General features: G+C 36.0%; 1 protein-coding gene across 5 annotated transcripts in view; it reads right to left on the bottom strand.

Moving 5' to 3' along the window:
• The window catches only part of PDE4D (phosphodiesterase 4D), a 697,708-nt gene that overhangs the window by 621,031 nt on the left and 57,053 nt on the right, over positions 1-19,624 (bottom strand). The gene's annotated exons all lie outside the window — the stretch shown is intronic.

The following is a 19,624-nucleotide window of genomic DNA, read 5'->3' as shown; positions in this document are numbered from 1 at the left end:
ATCATTATAGGAGCTTCATACAATCTACTAAACCAGAAAATGTGAAGGGTGCTGTTCTAAGCCAGTTCATCAAGTTCTCAAGAGGGCAAGTTACAATAATACGAGATTTCAATTTTTCTGAACATTTTTCAGAATTCCTCATGTAGGTGTGAGCTGCTGTCTTGCTGATAATTTCATTTTTCTGGTAATAAAACAACAAGTGGGGGGTCAGTTTTTCTGGTTCTTATCCTGATCAACCCAGAAAAATTGGTTGGTAGATTGAAGATAGAAGGCATTTTAAATGAAAGCAGCCATGTCACACTGGAATTCAAGACAACCAAGAGGCAAATCAGTCATGCTGATTGGGAGCTGCCCAGAACTTGGTATAATTTTGGGTGCCTATATGAATGTATTAAATAAATAAATAATAGATAGATAGATAAATAAATAAAATGTTTATTTAGACAGGCAGGTTTTAATCAATTGAGCAAGTACAGGAGGGAGGGAGGAAATTTTAAAAATTCTATGAGTAAACAGCAAACACTGATAACTTGTGAAGCAAAAAGATGAATAAAAATGGAAAAAATGGCTAATAACTAAATATGATTACAGACTGATAGTTTCAATCTGCAGGGAGGGAGTTAGAAAAGCTAAATCTCAAAACATCATGAGATTGGCAAGGAATGCAAAATATAATGAAAGGGGATTTTGGTGTTATCTGCAAAATGAAAAAAGCATCAAGAAGATTATTGCTTTCCTGTGCAGGAAAGGTGGGTAAGTAATCATGGGAAATGAGGAAAAGATGGAGCAGCTTAACACTTTGAAATTTGTCTTCTTTCAAAAGAGGAAGGGAAGCTTTTCAAACAGGATTAAAGAAAGGGTGGAACACAGGCAGCTCAAGACTAATAAAGGTATAATAAGTAATAAAGGCAGTAACTACCCTAAATGAATTCAAGCCTCAAGGTCAGATAAATTAACATCCCAGGGTGTTGAAGGAGCTGGCAGAAGTCATTTCAGACATAAAAAAACTCCTGGAGAATTGGCGAAGTGTGAAAAGGGTGATATAAAAAAACCAGCATAGCCCTAAAGTTCAAAAAAGAGGTTCTGTGAAATTTCAATTTTGTTTTAAGTCTAAAAGTACCAGATTAGTTAAGCAGTGGTATGTCTGCTTTACAAAAAAATACCACAATAACTATAGCAAACACTGGTTCTTTTTTTTAACATCACAATGACTAGGTCAGTAAATGTGTGAGAGAAAATAAAATCAATAATTTAAGTTGTTGTTACACAAGAGCAATAAAGCAGGGAATAAAATCTAACCATTGTACAAATGTATTCATTTAACTGAGGGTTATATTTATTTCCCTCATATCATCTTAACAACAGCACTCTCTGGAAAGCTTATAAAATAAAAATAAAATAGTTTTTAAATGAACTTTAGAATTATTAAAAGGTTTAAGTGAACTTAATGTTGAATGGCCTTGGAGATACCATGGAGAGAGGATTTCCTCTCTGTGTCAGCTTTGGAAACCTTATTCAACACTGCCAGATAGCTTGAGAAAGTGAGAGGGGGGTGATTTTAATTGAGTAGCTCTTAGTTCAAGGTCATAGAGTGTGGTGCAGAAACAAAAAGGAACGTACTTTGGGATTGGTTCATGTGATGTGATGATGAGGGGGAAAGGGGATAGTATGTAGTTTGGGACATTGTGGGACGTCTGGGGAACTTTTAGTTTTGAGATTCCACAGATGTGCCAGGTGCTATCCTAATAAAGGTACTTTTGAGATGACGTCTGTCTCGGAGTTATTGATTGGAATGGAGGTTTGCTGGAACGCTGACATTATCTTGAAACTCTGACTGCCACTCCCTTCGCAATGACAGAATGGTGTGGGACTAAGACACCCAAATGGGATGCATCACTTTGACATCAAAGCAGGAATCACCATGTTCTTCTAAATTCTGCAGATAAGAAATATGCACAGGGCAGAGCAGACTGAGTTACAGTCCTTCTCTCAGGCAGAGAGAAAGGGTGGATGGTGGATGGACAGACATGCTGATAAATAGAGTCTAGGCTGCCCTACCTCCTCTTATATCGACTCTTCCTTTTGATTCTCATAGTGTATCAATGGCAGGGAGATAAAATAATGTGTAACTACTGTATTCTTTCTACTTACAAATTGAAAGGATCTGATCCAGAGTACCATTACAGGAATCCCCCATTCCCCCATTTGGAAACATGGAAAGCAAGCTTGATAAATGAAGAAACTTTTAATGGTAAATCAGCTAACAAAGCACATAAGAGTTCACATATATTTACATATATTAACTGTCCCTAAATCTATCCTGTAAGGAAGCATAAATCAAAAGTGTGGGGCATTAAGTTCCTCACAGCAAACTGCTGCTTTCTCAGTAGTAAATAACTTAATCGCACAAGATTGTATGGTTTTAGACTAATGAATGGTTATAATCCTATCAAAAGTATTAAATTCTAGTAACATAGTTATTGCATTCTGAGGCAATGAAATATTTGCTTCGAAAAATGTTTAAAGGAATATCTTACATAATTCATGTCTTCTACAATTCCTGAATGGACCAGGCTAGCGTACAGCGTATAAAACAAAGTAAGTCACTCACTCACTCACTCTTTTGCCTCTATCTGTTCCTCTATTCCTATTAAAATTGCAACACATCAACATCACTGCATCTCACCAAAGTTATTTATTATTTCAACCCATATGTCCCTCTATTTCAAGACCCTGTGTATACCTTCAAGACCCAATGTATATGTTTATTCCACTGTATTATATATATGGTATGACTGGATTCACACAGCATGTTAAAATTTAATGAATAAATCATAATTGGCTGATTTTGTATAACATAGTAGGCTATAAACAGTTATTTACAAACCATATTGATTCAGTTCACGCAGTGTGCTACGTTGCATGTTTTCTTTTTGCAAGTTCTAGGTTGAACATGGTGGAAGACTTTACAATGTCCCCAAGAGGCTGCATGTAGAACAAAAGCATCTGGACAAGATGATGGGTTTTCAAAATTCAGATGAAATGTCTTAAAAGAGCAGGTTTATAATTAGAGAGTCCACCTGCATCCACTATGGGTGCTGTAGAACCATATAACACCTATGACAAAGAGGAGCTGGAATAATTTTATCTACTCAGCCAACAAACTAGTTGGGTTTTTATCTGTAGGAGAATTCTAGCATCAATGACACATGCCCTGGTAATCTCAAAGTTGGACTACTACAAGGTTCTTGAAATAATGAATGATCCTTCAAGCCTGCTCAGAAATTAGGGTCGACACAGAATGTAATATGAGGAATAATGAGCAGCATCTCTCAAAAGTGCCATAGCACTTTAGTGTTGAAGCAGTTACATTATTTGCCTGTTATTTTTCCAAACCCAACTCAAGATGACACTTAAGTGTTCATAGAGGCGAGTCAATGTGATCAATTGGTTGAAGCAGAATATAATTTAATAAATAAACAAAGTTCTACAGGAAACGGTATTTACCTACACCTGTAAAAGCCATCATATTTTTATTTATTTATTTTGTCAAGCGATTATAAGATAACAGGTATAAGTATAAACATAGTTATGAATACATGAAATGGATACATATAAGAAAAATAAAAAGAAGCAATATGCACACCCCCTACAGACCTCTTAGGAAAGGGGTGAGGTCAATAGTAGACAGTCTAAGGTTAAAGTTTTGGGGGTTTGGGGAAGAAAGCACAGAGTCAGGTAGAGTATCCCAGACATTGACCACTCTGTTGCTGAAGTTGTATTTCCTGCAATCAAGTTTGGTGCGGTTTACCTTGAATTTTTATCTACTCTGTGCTCTTGCATTGTTATGGTTGAAGCTGAAGTATTCATTGACAGGTAGGACATTGCAATGTATAATTTTATGTGCTATACTTAGATCAGACCGAAGGCGTCGTAGTTCTAGGTTGTCTAGATCTAAAATTTCAAGTCTGGTGGCATAATGTATTCTGCAGTGATTAGAGTGGAGAATTCTTCTTGTGAAATATTTCTGGACTTTCTCCACTGTATTAATATCAGATACGTAATGTGGGTTCCAGACTGATGAGCTGTATTCGAGTATTGGTCTAGCAAATGTTTTGTATGCTCTAGTTAGGAGTGTGATATTACCAGAGAAACAGCTATGTAAAAAGCTATGTTAACAACTCTTAATGCCTTTTTGGCTATGTAGTTACAGTGGGGTCTAGCACTTAGATCATTAGAGATGAGTACTCCAAGATCCATGACAGAGTTTGGACTATCAACAAGGTCTTGAGTATCCAGCCTGTGTTTTATTTTCTGATTTTTTTTGCCAATATGTAAGACAGAACATTTATTTGTTAAGATTTGAAGTTGCCATTTGTTTGACCATTCTGATACATAGTCGAGGTCTTTTTAAAGGGTAGCAGTATTGTCGGTGGTGTTGAATAGCTTTACATCATCAGCAAAAAGAATGCAGTTGCTCTTAATATGATCACAGAGGTCATTTATGTAGAGTATTATTATTAAGTATTATCTTAACCTTTCAACTGGGCACCTTTTGCACAACCTGCTATGGATGTAACCAACATTGAGAGTAACTTCTGCTTTTTCCATCATGGAACAAAATGCCATTGGATCAAGATATTGTATCTTTATTGTTTATGCTGCTATTTTTGTTTAAAATATATTCATCCATGAGGTTTTGAAAATTTATGTTTATATCATAATCTGTGCTGAGATACGTTGGTATTTGTAGTGCCGTAAATAATATTTTTCATAATAAAATTAAACTCAAACCTGCACTGTGGCTCTTGGAAGATTTTGACTCTGACAAAATGGCTACTGTGCAGCTATAGCCATCCAAATCCATGTGATTACAAATAGGGAGTTACTGTGACCAACGTTTATTTTCTGAGAATGTTTTTTAACTTTGTTATTCTTAAGGAATGCAGGACATTAGCTTTCCATTCTTTTTTATTATTATTTTTAAAATAATGTAGAGCAGGGACATTAGCGGTCTCAAAGAACCTATCAAGAGGCATGTTGCCCCAGAGTGTCATTTTAGAGACCAAGGCCAGGGCTTAGTAAGTTGTGTGAATTTAAGTCTAGAAATGTTATGTAGACGTATCTTGAATGCCATCTTCATTTTTACCTTTTTTTTTTACCCTTCCCATTTCTTTCTTGTTTTTAGAAAGTATCTGCAAATATGTACAAAGTGAAAAGCTCTTGGTAGGTAGCTCAGAAGCTTGAAAAGTTTTATAAATCTTCAATTTACAAATTTTATTTATTTGTAATAAACCTTCTAATCTAATAAAGCTTTTACCCTACATGATTTTTTTTCCTGCTTTATCACCAACACTGCTGCTTTTGTTTGTTATCTTTCAAATTGTTTGTTGAACAATCATCACTCAAACTGTTTATTAGCAATATCTTACTCTGTCTTCTCTACTTTGAATTTTAATGAAGATCAGGAATACATTACTTCACTTGTACACTGTTACACCTTGGGGAGGACTTACAATGAAACAGATGTTTATATCAATTCAAAAACCGATATTTCAACATAAGAACATCTGTTGAGCACATGAAAACCCTTCTCAGAAATCCCATCTCTTCCAAAACCTTCATCACATTAGTGGTGATATTTTATTATAATGCATGCACACATTTAATTATTTACACTTACATTCAGACAGAATACAGATTAAGGACATTACCATCTTTTGAACAAATTAAAAAAACATTATTTGTGTTTATGGGTTCACATTCATCTGAAACCGGATCATAATAGGACATGTCATTATGACATAAAGAGGAATTGTTCTAACTTCCACAATAACAATTTCTTGTACAAATGCAATTATCATGCTCCTTTATGCATCTATATAAGGTCAGGAGCAATTCTTCTGTGCTTAGCTGGATATTGAGTAAGCACAATACTTAATTGTTTCAATTTGGCTACTGAACACTATAGAAAGAGCATGTCACCAAAATATACCATCTATATCAGCAGGTTTACCATGTTGTTCAAATTTATCATAGCATTTATCCCTTCCTCTTCCTCAATTGTTTTCTTGGACCCTAGCAATTTATAGTACTTCAAGCCTACTTCTGTGACATTTCATTCCCACACAACTCTCTAAAATATTCTTTCCAGTATTCTCACATCATTTCATCATTTTATTTTTAATTCAATTCACCCAACTGGAAGCTCCTTGTTTTCCCCCTTTTTAATCACTTCCAAAACTATTTTTACTTCCATCAACATTTTTCTGTATTTTCTCTGCCTCTTTTAATCTTAACCATTCCCCATTCACCTTCACTACATTCTTTGCAACTATACATTATCATTCTGTCATCTGTAGCTTTTTCAGAAATTATTTCTTACATTCATCTTTTTCTCTTGTTCAAAGCCACTTTCACTTCATTAAGCATTTTTTTCATTAGTACAGATGCACTTACTTCTTTCACTATTTAAAATAATATTTTGCACTTTGTTCCAACCGGTTTCCACATTCCCATTTCTCAAGCCCATTTTCTATTCATTTTTTTGAGACAGTAATATGGCACAAGTTTCACTCTAGTTTGTTTTTACTTCTTTCTTTTCTTTCCATGGTCTAAAATCTTTGATTCTACCATAGAAATGGATTGTCTCACATACAGAAGCTCTGATCACCTTACATCCTTCACTAGTTTTCTCATCCTTTTATTATAAATTAGCAAGTCAACCATGCTTCGAACATGTACTTATTCTTATAGTATTTGTATACACAGGCTTAATTTTAAGCCATGTATTCAAAAGACTCAAATATCTTTCTAAAGATAATTTCATGAAACAGTCTTATTATTTATTCTGAGTAGCAGCATTCTCAAAGGAGTAAGAGGAGGAGTAAGAGAAAGGACAAAAAGCTAAAATATATCTGTGGTACCTGATACTGATACTTTTGAATAACCCAAGTATTTTCCTTATATTTTTTCTTCTCATTTTCAACCATCTATTAAACTAGCAGAATATGGAGCCCTGATACAGCATTAAGTCAGTGTTTGACTGTTAGTGACTAAAATCTGTTTGAAATCTGTCCCTTCAGCTCTCCCAATAGTGCTATTATCCATCAATTTCTCTGCTGATGAGGATATTCAAGAAGGACAGTGTATCATTTTCTTTTTCCCTTATGAATTTCATTTCTTTAAAACATCCTATGCAGGAGAGGCAGGCAGAAGACTAGCAGAGTGCATCCATGAACATCAATTAGCAGTTAGAAGACATGATAACTTCTTAATCTCACAACACATGGACAGACTTAACTAAGGTTTTAACTGGGAAACTCTGAGTCTCTTTTTTTATTAGATCTTAACTGATCTCATCTGATCTGATGGCCACTATATCATTCCCTCAATTTCCTTGAATAGTTTGATTACAAATTTACATACTGTAGATTAAACCCATTCATACCTTCTAACTTACTTTTTAGCATTTTCATTCATAAACAAGCTTAGTCAATATCCTCTTTGTATTCATCAACCCCACTCCATAAAATCCAGGGACCTTTATCCCGGTTATTCCACTGCCCGGCACTACTTTGGTCAATTGAGGAGTTCACATATCCTTAGCAATATAAAGAAAGTGCAGACTAAGCAAATCTTAATTTTCAATTGAACCCATTCCATATGCAACATTCCCTGGTAACAATATGGACGGTACTGTACTCCTTTGATGGCTATTTTACAGCAGCAATAAAGTTCAGTTTTACCAAAGCATGCTCACACACAGATTATGAAACCTGGATTTAAGAGGATGCCTTGCTATTCAACATCTCACTAACTAGGGATTACATGCAATTACGATCACACACTCAGAATGAATTATTAAAAATTGTATTTTCTTAAACGCCATCCATAAATATATCTTCATCCCATCCTTCCGCTTCAATCTTTTCTTAGAAGCACAACAGTCAATTTTAATTAATTTAAAACTGGCAGGGACTGTCCTCTATACTGATGTCTGCACAAAAACTCTTTTGGGTGCTGTATGCCACATCCACACCATAGTTCATGCATCCATTATGTAGCCCAATACTGTCAACTTGGATAAACAACAACTTTCCTTTGGGAAAATGTTTCCCATTGCCTGCCAAGTGACCTTGTGATGAACAATGACAAGGAGTAGATGGGAAAGAGTGATGTGCTTCTCCATTTTTTAACCACTTTCAATGAGGATGATGCAAAATTGATGCCTTTTCTTCTTTTCTGTATTTCTTTTTTTTTTAAACAAAAACAAAGAAAAAGAGCATTAAAGTTAAATTTTCAACAGTGGGTGTCATATTCTTGAGCTACCAACTTATGAGTGGGATAAAGAATATGGGAGAAAGTTCTGTTTCTTTCAGTAACATAGTTTCTCCAGGGATCTACCCAATGGCCCTGATTTTCCGTGATGTTTTTAAATCCCAAAAATTCAAGAGTGTTTTTCAGATCAGAAACATGGCCAGTCAGGAAGATTTCAGCATGATGGAAAGGTGTATAAAAGAGAAAAAAAAACACTCTCTGCTACATAGAAACAATAAAGGAAATTCAAAAGCACGCCCCCCAAAATTCAAAAACAACTTAAAACTGCTCTCAGTTTATCTTTTTTTTTTCAATAATAGAAAGCTTTCTGGAAATTTGGAAACATATTCTAAAACAGTATTTCTTCTTACTTTTTATATATATAAGACAATACAAGTGCTGGTTGGAATATGAAATTGAATATGTTTGAATGATAAAGTCCATATTTATTACCCTTTGGCTACATGATGCATGTAACCAAGCTAAAGAATTAATTCCAGGGTATTTTAGTCATACTGTGAGTGGTACAACAGCTGTGGTGGCGTAGTGGTTCGAGTGCAGTACTGCAGGCTACTTCTGCTGACTGCTGGCTGCCCGCCATTTGGCAGTTCAAATCTCATGAGGCTCAAGGTTGACTCAGCTTTCCATCCTTCCGAGGTGGGTAAAATGAGGACCCAAATTGTTGGGAGCAATAGGTTGACTCTCTGTAAACCGCTTGGAGAGAGCTGTAAAGCACTGTAAAGCGGTATACAAGTCTTAAGTGCTATTGCTATTGCTATTTAAGATGATGAAAAATCAAATGAGATATGAAGAGCTCCACAGGATTCTTATCAAGTTTGGTGACTGCTCTACTAAATGGCAAATGTAATTCAAGGTCAGCAAGTGTAAAGTGATGTGCATTTGAAGTAAAAATCCATGTTTCACTTATAACGTGATCGAGATTGAACTGCCAGTGACCAGACAAGAAAAAGATCCTGGGGCATTTTAAGTAATTCAATTAAATCATCTATACAATGTGCATCTAGGGATTATTTAAACAGGGATAAAAAGATTGGCTGATATTATTAAGCTATGGTCCAACCACATCTAGAATGTTGTGTCCAATCCTGGTTTTTATCTTTCAAGAGGGATATTGTTGAGCTGGAGAAGATGCAAGAAAGGGCAACCAAGATAACCAGAAAGTAAACACAATAATATAATATGACAAGTCTGATTTTGTTGAACATTCTTTTTATAGTTCAGTGAATTGGAAAGGTGTTTATTTGGCCACCTTCTGAACATTTTAATCTGGACATTTTGCACTTAAAAATTTGCATTGGCCATTGTTTCCTTGACAATAGAGTTTGCCTCTCTCAAGGACATCTTCCTTACTCTTTCATCTTCCAATAAAACTGATCAGAAGACAACTTAAAATTGATTAAGATGTCACAGTTCTTCATACAGTATCTAATATGCTGACACTAGATGTGATGCTGGCTGCTACTTAAGGTGGCTGGCTTCAAAATATGATTAGACAAATTCCCAAATGGCAAGTATATTTATTTTATTTTTATTTATTTGATTGGTCAATCGCTTACAAGATAATAGGTATAAGTATAAACATGAATAAGAATACAGGAAATAGGTACGAATAAATGGCAGGGACAGTAGGCATAATGGTGCACTTATGCGCACCCCTTACAGACCTCTTAGGATTGGGGTGAGGTCAATAGTGGATAGTTTGAGGTTAAAGGAGTGGGGGTTAAGAGGATGTAACAACAGAGTCAGGTAGTGCATTCCAGGCATTGACCACTCTGTTCCTGAAGTCGTACTTTCTGCAATCAAGTTTGAAGTATTTTACACTGAGTTTGTTGTGTGATTTTGTATTGTTGTGGTTGAAGCTGAAGTAGTCATGTCCTGGTAGGACATTGTAGCAGATAATTTTGTGTGCTACACTTAAGTACAACCGTAGTTGGCATAATTCAAGGTTGTCCAAGCCCAAAATCTCAAGCCTGGTGATATAGGGTATTCTGTTGCAAGCAGAGGAGCATAGTACTCTTCTCATGAAATACTTTTGGACTCATTCAATTGTATTAATGTCTGATATACAGTGTGGATTCCAGACTGATGAGCTGTATTCGAGTATTGGTCTAGCAAAAGTTTTGTATGCTCTAGTTAGCAATTCAGTATTTCCAGAGGAGAAGCTACGTAACATTAGATTTACAACTCTTAATGCCTTTTTGGCAATGCTGTTACAGTGAGCTCTGGTGCTTAGGTCATTTGATATGAGACCTCCAAGGTCCTTGACAGAGTGAGGATCATCAATGAGGTCATATCTGCCTAGTTTGTATTTGGTGTACTGATTTTTTTTTTACCAATGTGTAGGACAGAGCATTTGTTGGTCGAGATTTGGAGTTGCCAATTGTTTGACCATTCAGACACATAATCAAGGTCACTTTGAAGGACAGTAGCATTGTCAGTGGTGTTCATCCACAAAGAGGATGCAATTGTTTAAAAGGTGATCGCAAAGGTCATTTATATAGAGTATAAGAGTGTGGGTCCTAGAATGCTGCCTTGGAGGACACCACTGTTAACTGGAGCAAGATTTGATATAGTGCTCCCTATTTTTACTATTTGTTGCCTGTTTGACAGGAACACAGTAATCCACTTATGAAGGGATCCGGAAATGCCGTAAGAGTTTAGTTTTAACAGTAGCTTGTCATGTACCACTGAATCAAAGGCTTTGCAGAAGTCTATGTAAATTGTGTCTATAGCTTTACCCCTGGTCAAGTAGAGTAGTCCATATGTTTTTGTAGTGTAGGAGTTGAAGATTGCAGGACAATTTTTCCTGAAACCAAATTGTTTTTTGGAGAGTAGGTTGTTTGACTCTAAGTGGAGGGTGATGAATTGGTTAATGATAGATTCCTTGACTTTGCACATGACACAACACAGTGAGATTGGTCTATAGTTTTCAACCAGACTGGGGTCACCTTTTTTGAAGATAGGGATGAGGACCATAGGTTTGGTAAGGAGATGGTTCTGAATGATATCTCATATATAATGCTTAGGGGTTCCGCTATGGCAGAGGAGAGCTTTTTTTAAGGAATATGCACATAATCCATCAGGGCCAATAGATAGGAATGGTTTTACGTTACGTAGTGCCTTTTCTATGTTATCTTCTGTAAAGTCAATACGTAGTAGGTCGTTACAGTTAGTTGTGGTACGACTAGGAAATGTGGGGCACGAGCCATTGCTGTTTACAGACTGAACTGAAGAATGTGTTGAAGAGATTGGCCTTATTGGCTTCATCGTTGCAGTCTTTCCCATTTGGTCCTTTTAGGGGTGGGATGGTTCTCGAGTCTTTAAGTTTGGTGCTTACCTTGTAGAAGGTGGAGGTGGATTTTGTATGTAGGAGGTTTTCCTGTTGCTTGCAGTGGTAATTTATGCATTCTGCCTTTATCTGTTGGCATAAGGTGTGGTATTGCTTTTTAAAATATCAATGGCTACTAGTCTTGATGGCTGCTCCTGCCTCCAGGCATAGGGAAATCCATCTCTTCATACAAGGCAGCAACAATCAAAGATAACTTTGATCTCTGGTTTGTGGGCTTTCCTAGCTGTATTTGGTGAGATGGAATGGCTGGCCTTAGGTCTGATCCAGGAAAACTATTCCCATAAATATAGATTCAATCTTGGTGCAATCTGTAATTCTAATATCTAATAACTATCTGAGGAAAAGTTAAATAGTAAAATACAGCCTCTATCAGGAACATTAGAAAAGTGTAGCAATTTTTAATATGGTCAGCACGTATTTTTAAAGTATAGAAAATTAAGTCATTATATTTTCTTGATTCTGTATGCAACATTCAGCTTTCACTATCTCAGATTAAAAAACTGTATATCTGATGCAGTCCTTCTTGTCTCTAAATCAGAAACTTTGATATAAGGATAAAAATAAGGATTTTGCCAATGGCTAGTGAAAAGTGCAGTGTTCCAGGACCTGTAATTTTTTTTTACAACATTGCTCCATTCTCTAAACGTAGAAATGTTTAGAGACTGAAAAAGAGCTTATAATGGGAATTTTATCTTAAGTCACAGATGGTCCACAATCACAATATGCTCTCTTTTCATCATGACAGGCTGTGGGTATGGCACTGTAGAAATCAGCACCTACTCATTCTTCCCATCTTTCTAGAAGGTAATGAGGTCTTTTGTGCTGGCCCAAAGAAACTGTAATAAATCTTTATTTCCACTTTTCACTATACTGAGAAATGTAAGTCATTCAATGGCATTAAATGAAGATCTTAATAAGTAACATTATAGGGACAAGCTATGATATATTTTTTCTCATTCTAAACATGTGTTTTCTCACAGTTTATAAGCACGTAACCTCTAGGTTTCTCTACACAGTACAGGTAGTCCTCAACTTATAATAGTTCATTTAAGTAATCATTCGAAGTTACAATGGAACTGAAAAAGTGACATGACCATTTTTCACACTTATGACCTTTGTAATATCCCCATTATCTTGTGATCAAAATTCAGGTGCTTGGCAACTGGTTCGTACTTATGCCCATTGCTGTGTCCCAAGGTCACATGATCACCTTTTGCAAACTTTTGAAAAGTGAAGTCAATGGGGAAAAGAGATTCACTTAACAACTGTGTTACTAACTTACCAACTGCAGTGATTCACCGCAATTTAAGAAAGGCGGTAAATTGGGGCAAAATCACTTAACAAATGTCTCACTTAACAACAAAAAGTTTGGGCTCAATTGTGGTCGTAAGTCAAGGATTACCTGTAGTACATCTCCTGTCAACTCCAGTTGGAAATAATCAGTAGTCATTCAAGAAGTTTCTTCAGCTTCAGAGCTGAAGAAGCTTTTTGGATGAAAAGTGGAACATCTTCAAAGAAAAATTAGAAAGGCCAGTTGCCTCTTGAAAAAAAAGCACCTTTGGGACAACCATGACCTGGATGGCTGAGAATCTCCATAGACAGTCAGAACTACAGTACTGCAACTGAAGGACCAAAGGTTCCCCACTCCTGTTCTATGAGGTAACCTCAAAGCTGACTGCTGGATTGAGAAAACTCTGATAAACTGTTGTCTCAGGAGCCATCCTCCCTCTTCTTTTACTGCTCATGATTACAGTGTTGAGTATAGTCTTTCTTACATTTCTCATCATGCAGTCAGAGAGCACAGGAAGGAATTAAGAAGCTGTTCACTCCAGCTGCTTGCCATTACAAGGAATGCTGAGATGGAGGAGGGGAGAAACACCAAGGGACTTGCAGGCATCAGCATAGTAATGTGAATTTACTCTGGGGTAATCAAAAAGTTGGCAAATATAATGTGATGTCAGATGTTGGCACTAGTCCTGCCAAATGGGACCTAATTTGATATACAAATTTTCATCTGGGTGATATGTTTATTTTACCCTGGTCTATGGATCTCACTTCTTGGATTAATAGGCAGAAGGACCTGAAAGTAATAGCAATCACATACCTTTTGATAATGTTTTTCATTTTCTTACTTAAAACAGTCTATCACTTCCAGATATGTTAGATTACAGCATCTAGAAGGAACTTGGCTTACGCTCACTAGAAAGTCAGGGATATAAAAAGTAATATATGGACAGTTTGATTATTTGTGTCAGAAGCATCATAATTAAAACTAGGCATACTATATGACATAAATCTTAAAATATAAAATACAAGATTAAAGTATGTACAAATTAAACAGATCTTGCCCAGAAATTGCCTACATACCTATACAGTATCACATTGGAGAAGATTATACAAAAATGAAAAATATTCCATTTCAAATTGGGATTCTGAATTTAAATTTCATTTTATGTAAAGAATTATTTTATCATTAATAAATGCATTACTGTTATTATTGTAAATTATACTGTTTTTATTTAATTGTCTCTTTTCACAAAAGTATTTTGAAAATGGTAATTAGGTTCTCCTAGTGAAAAAAACGCAATGGCTGATGCCCTTGGAAACAACACAAATATTTTGTGCTGTATTGGGCTTCTGCAAAGGAGACAGCCAAGTCATCAGTTGATTTCATTGCCTTTTCCTAAAATGTCATTGCCTTTCTGCCAAGGACCTGCGAGACATAAAACACCCATTTTGCTCCTTAATTCTTCCTGAATACATTTTTCTCTTCCTACCTGGCAAGTCTGTACAAGCCCCAATGGCATTTTTAGCACCCCTGATTTATGGATTTCCTTACCATCATTCTCTCTAGACTGTAGCTATGCCAAACTTGGCAACTTCCTGTTGCTACTATCCAACTGTGAACTCCCAGGACTTCAGCATTTAAAATACTGTCAATTAAAGGGAACACATTTTGGCATCTAACCTCTTTTTCTTTTGCATGAAGGAATTTTTTTTCCCCTCATAAAGACTGAATCTCCATGCATCCTGTTTTTCTCTCTTCTGTTATTTTAATGGCCTTGTGCAAGTCATAGAGTCATTTGTCAGCTCCTGTGACAACTCCTTTGAAGTATCACAAGCCATCTGGTGAATGCGTTTTTTTCTTTCTGCCTGTCCAGGGAGAAAATGTCAGATGAAGCCATAGAAAAAGGGAAGCAAGAGGAGAGACCTAGTTACTAAGCTCCAGGAATGAAACTGTATTGAAATCCAATTAATTACCTGTTGTGGTAAAAGCAAGACGCAGCTGCAGTGGGAACAAAGGTATGGAGCACAAAAGAGGCAAGGGGGGAATAAAGCAAAGAAAGAAGAAACAATGCCCAACTATTCTCCCCATCCATGCCCAAATATTAGAAGAAAACTCTTCTGACTTCATTTTAGGGTTTGTGAGGAAAACAGTATACAAGGGGAAATGTTATTTTGGTTCCCATTTTAATATCTAATTCTAGACATTTGAAACGAAATGCCTATAAGGAAGCACAGTTACTCTTTAAAACTCATACTTCTCCAAATCTTGAAATGTAGATTTTTACCATAAAAAGGAAAGAATGCAAACTATGTATTTTGCACAAAGCATCTTTTTGGAAAAATAAATTTCTTCAACAAAATAGTAAAAATATATATTTTAGGAGAAAGGGCAACAGAAACACAAAGATTTCCCAAACATTTTTGATGCAGAACCAGGAAATACTGAATTCAACGTATTCCCTTATATATTTGCCCTAAGGCATGATCAAAAGTCACACTCTGTTTTGCATGAAACATAAATTATGGACAACCCTCAGTACATATGCTAAGTAATTCACATGTTTTTGTTTTCCTTCTTGCCTCCACAGATCCAAATTCCACAGACAACCACCAAATTCTGATTAAATTTTGTAGTATTTTTTTCACAGGAAAACAAAGCATGTGCTTTGGGTGTTGGTTTTTTGTTGATGTTTTTTGTTTTAATGAAAAAGCAATAACTTGCTGCATTTATTCAGATCAGCTTGGACTCAACTCTCACCTGGCTAAAAATGAACCTGACATATTGCAAGTAACATTATTCCTCAGAATATGAATAGTTTCAACTTTTGATAAATACCATTTTCCTCACATCTCCTTCTCTCTAAATAAGCTATTCACATAACATTCAATATTGTTCCATTAGTCTGCTCACTTTCTTGACTTCAGTTGGCTTTATATAACATATCATGGAAGCTATTTTCTTTTTTTTTATCACATCTTCAATGGCTACTGATTGTTCTAAGCTTTCTGCTGATAATGCTTTAGATATCTGTGTTCTTATGGTGGGGGGGGGGGAATTAAGTTACACTGAAGAACCTGTTCTAATTCTGTTTTGACTCAACAGGATCATGGTGAACTTGGCAATATTATCTTGCCTTGAAGTCTCCAGACTTTTGGAATTTTTACACTAAAACTTTAATCTTATAAGTGTTGCCAAAGAGACCCAGCTCTGCCAATGTGGTGAGAATTGCATATATATCATTTCTGAGTGTTTTTCTCAACACCCCCAGAGTTTTTACATTTCCATGACTGAGAATGAAAGATATTGACCATGGTCCCTCAAACAAAAGCTCTGTTGGAAACCTTCCACATTGCAAAAGAGATAGTTTTAAGAAGGCAAAAATCTTATTTAGCATCCCTCACATTTTGCAGGAAACTCTTGACAATTGTTGTATATTGCTTCTGTAAGTTGATTTGATTGTATTTGGAGCCTGTTGTCAAGTGTTCAAATCCATATTTAAATTTAATGCCTCTAAATTGTGATCCATAATTTGTTATGCCATATCTAGATAAAACAATTTTGATTGAGTTACTTATAAATAATGTGAAAAGTAATTCTTTATCATAATCTGGTTTTTATAACACCGTGAAATAAGTCAATGACTACTTTTTTCCCAAGAGACCAGGGGAAAATCCTCACTCTGAAGGGTTTCACTAGCAGGCTGGGATGACTTTTCTGGAAAACCTTTTTTTCTCTCTTCAAGATAAGCTCAAACCAAAGCGCTCTGAAGATGATTCCTTGAATGGGGACGAAATTTTTGCAACCAAATCACCAAGCTCAGAGCTCAAACCAACAGCATATATGATAAAGCGAAATGTATAGAAGTCCAATACCAGATACATTTTTGAAAATGCCCTCCAATTTTGGACGTGGACTACCAGGCTGGGAATGAATTTTGGGCCATAATTTACCATTTTCATAATCTTCTGAATCTCTTTCTGGCCTATTACAATTGCCTCCAGTTTAGCCTGCTCTGTTTTAATGCTACATTTCATCAGCATTTCCTGAACTTTAAAACAATGTTTGCTTTTGTTCAGTTTAATATTTGAAGATCTGGCTTTTCTTTTAATTGGTAAGTATGTTCTTCTTCTATGGTACCACATACAAATATCTCATGCATATATATTATGATTCCTGAAATGTTGTATCAGTTGTCAAGTGTCAGGAACATAACAAATATGTGATTAAAGTTGTACTGATTGTATGGTGTATTAAAATATACGTAGTTGAGTCCAGTGGTGGGATTCAATTTTTTTTACTACTGATTCTGTGGACATGGCTTGGTGGGCGTGACAGGGGAAGGATACTGTAAAATCTCCAATCAGAGGTGGAATTTGCCGGTTTTCTGAACTATTCAAAATTTCCACTACCGGTTCTCCAGAACTAGTCAGAACCTGCTGAATACCACCTCTGGTTGAGTCTTTCTTCATTGATGTGCCAACTTGGAAAATACCTTTGTGCCTGCAAATTCTGCTAAGAATTCCATTTCTATTATTAAGGTAATGTTCTCTATGAATAATCAGGGTCCAGGCAAATTGTTAGACTTCCATCTCTTTTCTGAATTCTAAACATTCAGAAAAGAAATCCATTCAGATGGATTTCCAGTAAAGCAAATCTTTCTTATATTTCTTCCTTATATTCAGTGTCAACTTTCAGTTATTTTTAATCATGGCATCTTTCCAAAGTCTCATTGTGCCACATTGATTGAGCATAGGAGAGAACAGTCTTCTTCAGATTTAATGTCCTTTGGCATTGCTGTGTATATTTCTTTTTAAAAAATTAGTTTCGCTCATTTTACTCATGTAATTTCCACATTGTGCTATTTGTGCCTGATGCTGAAAATTGTTTATATAGTTGTTTGTACTATATTGACTGCATTGATCGCATTATAATTTGGCTTGTTTCACAGCTGTTTGACCAGCGTAGAAAGAAGCCTTTCCTTCCAATTCATCTTTATTGTGGGTGACTGTCGATATTGGAGTATTATCGGTGCTATGTCCCAAGCTTTCAACTGTTAGTGAGTTCTGCCATTTGCCATATCGCAATAGCATTTTGTAGCACATTCACCACTCTAAGTAATTATCCTTGCACCCTCCTGTTTCTTTCTTTCTTTTCTTTTCTTTTATTTGGTTTGTCAATTGCTTACAAGGTAATAGGTATAAGTAAAAACATAGTTATGAATACATGGATACATATAAGAAAAATAAAAGAAACAATAGGACAGGGACGGTAGGCACGTTGGTGCGCTTATGCATGCCTCCTGTAGACCTCTTAGGAAAGGGGTGAGGTCAATAGTAGGAAGTCTAAGGTTAAAGTTTTGGGGGTTTGGGGAAGAAACCACAGAGTCAGGTAGAGTATTCCAGACATTGACCAATCTGTTGCTGAAGTCGTATTTCCTGCAATCAAGTTTGGTGCGATTAATCTTGAGTTTGTATCTATTGTTTGCTCTTGTATTGTTATGGTTGAAGCTGAAGTATTCATTGACAGGTAGGACATTGCAATGTATAATTTTATGTACTATACTTAGATCAGACCGAAGGCGGCATAGTTCTAGGTTTTCTAGGTCTAGAATTTCACATCTGGTGGCATAAGGTATTCTGCAATGAGTAGAGGAGTGGAGAACTCTTCTTGTGAAATATTTCTGGACTTTCTCAACTGTGTTAATATCAGATATGTAATGTGGATTCCAGACTGATGAGCTGTATTCGAGTATTGGTCTAGCAAATGTTTTGTATGCTCTAGTTAGTAGTGTAATATTACCAGAGAAAAAGCTATATAAGATTAGGTTAACAACTCTTAATGCCTTTTTGGCTATGTAGTTACAATGGGCTCTAGCACTTAGATCATTAGAGATGAGTACTCCAAGATCCATGACAGAGTTTGGATCATCAACAAGGTCTTGACTATTCAGCTTGTATTTTATTTTCTGATTTTTTTTGCCAATATGTAAGACAGAGCATTTATTTGTTGAGATTTGAACTTGCCATTTGTTTGACCATTCTGATACATAGTCGAGGTCTTTTTTAAGGGTAGCAGTATTGTCTGTGGTGTTGAATAGCTTTACATCATCAGCGAAGAGAACGCAGTTGCTCTTAATATGATCACAGAGGTCATTTATGTAGAGTATGAAGAGAGTTGGTCCTAGAACACTGCTTGGGGGACACCACTGTTGACAGGTACAGAATTTGATAGGACGCTCCCAATTTTGACCATTTGTTGTCTGTTTGACAGGAATGCTTCTATCCAGTTATGCAGGTGTCCAGAAATACCATAAGATTTTAGTTTTAGGAGTAGTCTGTCATGTACCACTGAATCAAAGGCTTTACAGGAGTCTATGTAGATTGAGTCTATTGCTTTGCCCTGGTCGAGTTGTGTAGTTCATATGTTTTTGCAGTGTAAGAGTTACAGATTGCAGGATAGTTTTTTTCTGAAACCAAATAGTTTATTAGAGAGTAGGTTGTTTGTCTCTAAGTGCAGGATAATGGATTGGTTAATAATTGATTCCATGACTTTACAGGTGACGCAGCATAAAGAGATTTTCAACTAGGCTGGGTTCTCCCTTTTTGAAGATGGGGATGTTTGTGGCTTGTGACCACAGTTTTGGCAAG

The sequence above is a fragment of the Pseudonaja textilis genome, chromosome 2, assembly GCF_049901715.1.
Source record: "Pseudonaja textilis isolate UNSWEBS1 chromosome 2, rPseTex1.2, whole genome shotgun sequence".
NCBI lineage: Eukaryota > Metazoa > Chordata > Lepidosauria > Squamata > Elapidae > Pseudonaja > Pseudonaja textilis.
This window is presented reverse-complemented; position numbering and strand designations above follow the sequence as displayed.